We start from the raw sequence: 7545 nt of genomic DNA on the forward strand, positions 1-7545 counted from the left end.
GCCATAGTATAGAGAAGTGTAAAACAAATTTGCACTGCTCATTCTATTAAGGAGGTCAAGTATGTAGTAGCTTTTGAGGCAAGGAAAGAATCAATATGGCTTCAAAAGTTCGTAACTGAACTTGAATTTATTCTTGGTATGGAAAAAGTTATAACACTTTATTATGATAACAGTGCTGCAATAACAAATACAAAGAAAATGAAAAGTCAAAAAATGACAAAACACATTGATCAAAAGTATCACTTGATACGAGAGACAATAGCTGAAGGAATTGTAGATGTGATGAAAGTAGCTTCTGAAATTAACCTTGCCAATCTGTTTACTAAGACTCTTGTAACTAGGAGTTTTAACAAACACGTCGAAGATATGAGAATGCCAAACATGACACATTTACTTCACTAGGGTATGTGGGAGATTATTGGGAAATGTGCCCATATTGTAGTAAACATGTAATTGTTTTCTATGTATTTGAGTGGTGAATAAATAAATAAAGTTAATTTCACATTTCACTGTCATGTTTTTTTTGTATTTTCTATGTTTTATAGTTTGAATGCATAGTGAAATTGTGACAAGCAAATATTAGCTCATTGATTGTCTAAAGTTCAAACTAAAGATAAGTGTCATTGTAAAGAACGTTTACATTGTGAGAAAGACAACTTACTTCAGTAGATAATCTAAATGAGTCCATAATCCCGTAAAAGAATCAAAGTGAGCATTTGATTCAAATACTGGGAAGGATTATTATGTCGTCTACAATTCCAATTAGGGAGATGACTAGTTTTGTCTATCGGAGCAGTAGTCTCCATGAGTAGAGACATAGATGTATTCATTGGTAGAATGATACATTAGACTAGACCTAAGATGAATTAATTCTCAATCCGTTTGTGAGTTAATTCACTTGTGACGTTCATAGTGATTTACCTAAATCTTGAGTTAGTCACTGACCATGCGTATGCAACTCATGTGATTTAATATAAGTGGAGACTTATACTATAAATATAAATAAACCGATAACCGGTATGTTGGGTATATGACTTGTGTATGACATGACTTTACTAGCAGTAGTGGAATTCAAAGCTTAACTAAAGAGTTAATGATATTCTCTTATTGGCATTGTGTGGATTGATAAATATGAAACGTGGTCAAGGGTCGCTAGTTATTGAATGAGCAATTTATCACAGTTATTTGTTGGCAGTGATCATATTAATCATTAAGAAGACATAATGGTGACAATAAGATAAAATAGGATTTTATTGAGTGAACAAATTTAACTCAAAGGAATCAATGATATCATATGTGGGTAACACACACATGACGAGATTATTTGATAAAGCAGTTGGATAAACTATTTTCATAAAGTGTATATAAGAAGATTTCAATCATGGTACTTCTTGTGGACTAGTTCCATGATTAAGTAATTGCGAATTATCAGAATGATGCTTCTGGGCATAATAGCAATCACTAGAGCCTAATTGTATATGTCTGCTAGCTCAACAAAAGCTCGATCGGACTACATTTGAATCAAAAGAAAATTCTACGACTTTGGGAATAATTTAATTGAGTCGATTTATACGATGTGGAATTAAATTAGGTGGTCGTAAGAATTGTTCAACTAGAGAATTTGATTAAAGAATTTTCTTGAAAAATTAATTTAGAAAATCTAAGTGATTTTTAGAAAAATTAATTTTGATCAAATAAAATTCAATTAATCAAATTAATTAAAATTAAAATGATATTTTTGGTAGTTTAGTTTCAAGTCAAACAATTGACCCAATAGGTAATTGAACTTGAAAATTGGATCTGATATTGTAAATTGGGCCTAGGAGCCCAAAATCGAGACCAAGACCCAAAAGCTAGTCGAACCGGGCCTGGTATGTGAAATCGAACCGACGGTCCAACCGATGGCTAGACTAGACCAGTTGTGTCGCCATTGACTCGGATCGAACCAGCAGCAGTTGAACCGACTCGGGGTGTCGTAAGGGTGTTGCACCTGCATCATCGAACACGACGGTGCCGACTGCTACGATGGCGGGGTCCTAGTGGCCGGCGGCAACTACTCATCGATGGTTGAACAGTGGAAGGGTTACACTCCTACTGAGACTCTACCAGAGAATTTGAGTTCAGATTAATTATTGCAAAAATAATATTATTTTAGTTTAATATTAAATTAAATTTAATACTTATCTTAATAGTATTTTATTAAATTAGTATTAAAATGATTATCTTAATATTAAATTAAATTTAGTGTTTATCTTGTAGATAAATATTCTATTATTTTAATGAGATTTAATATTAAATTTAATATAATATTTATCTTGATAAATATTATATTAATTTAATATTATAGTGATTTAGTTTAATTATAGTTGAACTCTCTAAACTCTTCCTATATAAAGAGAGTTTTGGTTCGAAGCAAGCCCACACTCGGTAGACGTGAGCTTGAGGATAGCGGAGAAGACTACTCGGTCGAAGCACTCATCCTAGACGAATCAAAAAGGTTCAATTTTGATTAAGTGTTTATTACTTTAGATATCACAACCAAGATCTTGTTTTGGAAAAAAAATTAAAACTATGGTTTTTCCCTAAATTTATTTTCCGCCGCATTTCCAAATCCATTTTCTTCCAACATCAAGACCCAAAAATTCCTTCACATGGCTTGGACACATGCCCGTGTCTCTGGCCTGTGTGACTCTAATTCCAAAAGAATGAGTTACGCTGTCCACCACACGGCCTGACATACGGTCGTGTGGCTCACACGACCTGGCACATAGCTTTGTGACGTTGACAACCACGATTTTCGGCATTTGCCAAACACAAAAATTTGGGTTTTTGTTACACACCTAACACGATTTTGATGTAGAAGCAACAAAGATAATCTCGGGGCCTAAAAATGACATTACATTGACCTAATCAAATGATGAAACCCAATCAAATCACTTGAATTAGCATCCAAACCGATGTTACGTCGAAGAACTTCGACACAAAATCTCAAACGAAATTTAAATGCTTAACCTTGCATGTAAACTGAAACACGAAACTTAAATCGTTGCGGACACATCACTCTCAAGATCTTCGCCTAACAAAACTTACGCAAATCAGAAACTTGCTCCACACAAAAAGAAACATAACTTCGTTCATCACAAATTCAAGCAAATAAAATTGATAAAGAACACTTACAATTTGGTTGAAGATTAATGGCACAATGGGACTTAGTGTAACGAATATAGAAAGATTCAAACAACAATTTAGCAAGGAAAAAGAGAAGAAAAGTACAATTTGGAGTGAAGAAGAGTAAAAACAAAAAGCAAGAAAACAGAAGAGAAGGAAAACATTTTGGGAGCATGGGGAAATGAAGTTAATAAATTTTTAAAAAATAAAACTAATTTACGGAATAACCTAAAAATATTTTCTCATTGCTTATGTAGAGGTTTGAATACAAGACTTCATACACACATCTTGAACACTTAACTAATAAACCAAATCAATTTGTTTTGCAAAATCTTCAAAATCCCAACTCAAAATCAAGATGTAACCACTCTTGGTTTGGTTGACTCAATTTCTTCTAACCTAGTTTTTGGGATGTTATAGTAATTTTACACTTTTTTATATCTTCTTGTATGATTAATATTTTAATGGTCTAACCATTGAATTTAATATTTCATTCATATAAATCATGCATGTCAAATTTAATGTGCTTGGAAATAAATTGATGCATATGTATAAAGTTTGTGAGGAAATTAAATTTGTTTCATAATTGCTTAAAATTTTGCTTTTAAGTTGACCCAAGTTTGATTTTATATTGTTGAAAAATATGGAATGACTAGTGTCACGGACTTAGAGTTTTCCCACGGATCCGTGTGGCCTTAGGCAGTTTTTTTTGCTTAAAAACGCCTAAGTCAGCCTAACTTGCAGTGATAAAGGATTCAACGGTAAAAACGCCTAAGTCAGCTTAACTCGCAACGATAAAGGAGTCAACAGAATTCCCTTAAGGTTTCCACGAAGAACAGCAGAAGAACGAAGTAAGAATGAGCCTTGAAAGATGAACCAAAGCAAGAACACTTGAGAGAAAAGTTTCAGTGAATACTCTCAAAATTCTTATTAACAACTGAATGAATTACAATGAGCAAAGAGGTCTCTATTTATAGTTGAGCCTCCCTAAAATCAACGGTGTAAATCACAGTACATCAATGGCTACAATTAAAAGCTGTATACAATTAGAACTCTAAGCTTACATAATCAGCTATATACAATTAGAACTCTAAGATTCCATAATTATATCTTCTAGATCACTTCCTATTTTTACCGGGCTCTTGAGATGGGCTTTTAATCTTTCCAGGCACTGGGCTAGTTTGGCTGGGCCAAATGACCTCCCTCGAATACGATGGATCGAATAAGTTTGTCATGGTTGCGTGCTCCCATGCGAAACCCATGACATTCGCCTCCACTTGTTCTAGCGACGCCCTCGTCGCATCCTCCTTATGGAACTGGTCAATCTTCCCTTGGAATTGCCACAATGCCTCGGCAGGTTCCCAACTTGCTTCGCTATCAGGAATTCCTTTCCATCGAACTAAGTACTCATGCCATGGTCAGTGGTACTTTTATCTAATTACTCGATCTGCCTCAATGTTCTCGAGTTCACGATCATACGACACCTTTACCCCCATCGGTGCTCGTTCCGAATTGCCTCGATTCAGATCCTCTTGATCCTCATGAAATCGCTTAAGCATCCTTACATGAAAGACTGGGTGGACTTTAAGTTTTGCTGGCAACTCAAGCTTGTAGGCCACCTTGCCTACTCTCTTCACAACTTTGAACGGCCCTTCATACCTTCGCACAAGACCCTTGTGCAAACCAGTATATCGCAAAATCAAGTGTAGTTTAGCAAGGACTGAGTCACCCAATTCAAATTGTACATCCCTTCGGTTCTGATCGGCCCACTTCTTGCTACGCTTACTTGCCTTGTGTAAACAAGCTCTAGCCAAGTCATTCTTCTCTTGCCAATCTTTTGCGAATCGATAGGCTGCCGGATTTGGTCCTGTATAATAGGTCACAACAGTGTTGGGTGTGAGTGGCTGTTGACCCGTCACTATTTCAAATAGACTTTGATTCGTCACCCCACTTCTCTGTAAGTTGTATGAAAATTGGGCCACATTCAATAACTTTGGCCAATCCCTTTGTGTGGCACTCACATAGTGTCGAAGGTACGTCTCCAACAATGCATTTACTCGTTCAGTTTGCCCATCGGTTTGTGGGTGCATGAATGTAGAGAAGTTCAAATCTAAGCCCATTGACTTGAACAACTCCGTCTAGAACCGGCCCATAAATCGCCCATCTCGATCACTGATAATAGACAGTGGCACTCCCCAATATTTCACCACATGTCTAAGGAACAACCGAGCTGCTTCCTCAGCAGGGCACTCCTTGGTAGTCGGAATAAATGTTGCATATTTTGAAAACCTATCCATCACAACAAGAATACTCGCAAACCCGTCAGACTTAGGCAAACCAATAATAAAATCCATGGATAAACTCTCCCATGGCCTTTCCAGAACTGGCAAGGGTTGAAGCAAACCGGCTGGAGTCTTTAACTCAACCTTGTCTTGTTGGCACACTAGACAAGTTTTCACATAGGTTTCTACATCAGTGCCCATGTGAGGCCAGTAATAACGATCCTCCAAAAGTGCCAACGTGCGATGCATCCCTGGATGGCCTGCCCATTTCGAGTCATGACATTCCTTCATGACTTCCTTGCGGAGTTTCCCATAATGGGGCACATAGAGGCGGTGCCTGTGAGTATATAACAGCTCCCCATCAAGCCAAAATCTTCGCGTTTTTCCTTCTTTGGCAAGCTCAATCAAATTTTTGGTCGTGGGATCATGGGACAATCCCTCTCGAATGCGTTCCAACAAAGAACCCTCAGGTTGACTAATTACTGCAAATTCCATCTTTCGACTGAGTGCATCAACCACAATATTAGTACTTCCTGGTTTATACTCCATTGTAAAATCAAACTTCGCTAGTAAAACCTGCCAACGAGCTTGCTTGGGAGACAACTTTTTTTGGGTTAGAAAATAACTATTGGCGACATTATCGGTAAGGACCACGAACCTGGAACCTAATAGATAGTGTCTCCATGTGCGCAAGCAGTGTCTACCGCAGTCATCTCTTTCTCTTGGACCGTATATCTACGCTCCGTCTCATTAAGCTTTTGACTCTCAAAAGTAATTGGGTGCCCATCTTGCATCAGTACTCCCCCAATAGCATAATCTGATGCATCCGTGCGTACCTCATAAGGCTTCGCAAAATCCGGCAAGGAAAGTACTGGTTCCCTCGTCATTTCTTGCTTCAATTGATTGAAGGCCTTCTCACATTCTGGATTCCAATCCCATACCTTCCCTTTTTTCAACATGTCTGTCAAGGGAGTGGTAATTCTGGAGTAGCCTTTGACAAAGCGTCGATAGTAATTTGCCAACCCAAGGAAGGATCTCAATTCTGTTACCTTGGTTGGAGGCTCCCACTCTGAAATGGCTCGAACCTTGCTCTCATCCATTTGGATCTTACCACCTCCCATAAGGTGGCCTAGGAATGACACCTCTTGTTGGGCAAATGAGCATTTCTCCTCCTTGATGAACAACTTATTTTCCCTCAAAGTTTGGAACACCTCCCTCAAGTGTCCTATGTGCTCTTCAAGAGACTTGCTATACACTACAATATCGTCAAGGTAAACAACCACAAAACGATCAAGAAAGGGTTGAAGTACCTGATTCATTAGGGTGCAGAATGTAGTTGGGGCATTCGTGAGTCCGAAAGGCATCACAAGGAACTCATACGAACCGTACCGTGTCACACAAGCTGTCTTTGGTTCGTCCCCCTCGGCTATCCGAACTTGGTGATATCCCGATCTTAAATCTAACTTGGTAAACCATCTTGCACTACCAAGCTGATCAAACAAATCTGCAATAAGAGGAATAAGGTACCTATTTTTCACAGTGATCTTGTTTAGAGCTCGATAATCGATGCACATTCTCAAGGACCCATCATGTTTCTTTTGGAACAACACTGGCACACCATATGGGGATTTAGATGGTCTAATAAATCCCGCATCCAAAAGGTCCTTCAATTGTTTCCGCAACTCTTCTAATTCTGGAGGAGACATACGATAGGGGGCCCTTGCTGGCGGCACCACATTAGACATTAACTCGATTTTGTGGCCCACCTCCCTTTTGGTGGCAAACTTTTAGGCAACTGTGCAGGCATTACATCTCGGAATGATTGTAACATTTGACCCACTTCTTTCGGGGTCTCACTAACAGACTCAGCGGTCCTTCGATCTTCAAGGTGGCTAAATATAGAACTTCATTTCTACGTACACCTTTAGCAAACTGAATTGTTGACAGTTTTTTTCCCTCAAAGCTTCTTTTCCTTGTCACTTTCACCATGCATTAACGTTTTGCATCTGAAATCACCATATAATTGCTCGAAGGGGCAATAAGAGCATTAACTTGATCAAGGAAACTTAGTCCCACCACAAAATCGTAATCATCA

The sequence above is a fragment of the Gossypium hirsutum genome, chromosome D11 (genome assembly GCF_007990345.1).
Source record: "Gossypium hirsutum isolate 1008001.06 chromosome D11, Gossypium_hirsutum_v2.1, whole genome shotgun sequence".
Classification (NCBI taxonomy): Eukaryota; Viridiplantae; Streptophyta; class Magnoliopsida; order Malvales; family Malvaceae; genus Gossypium; species Gossypium hirsutum.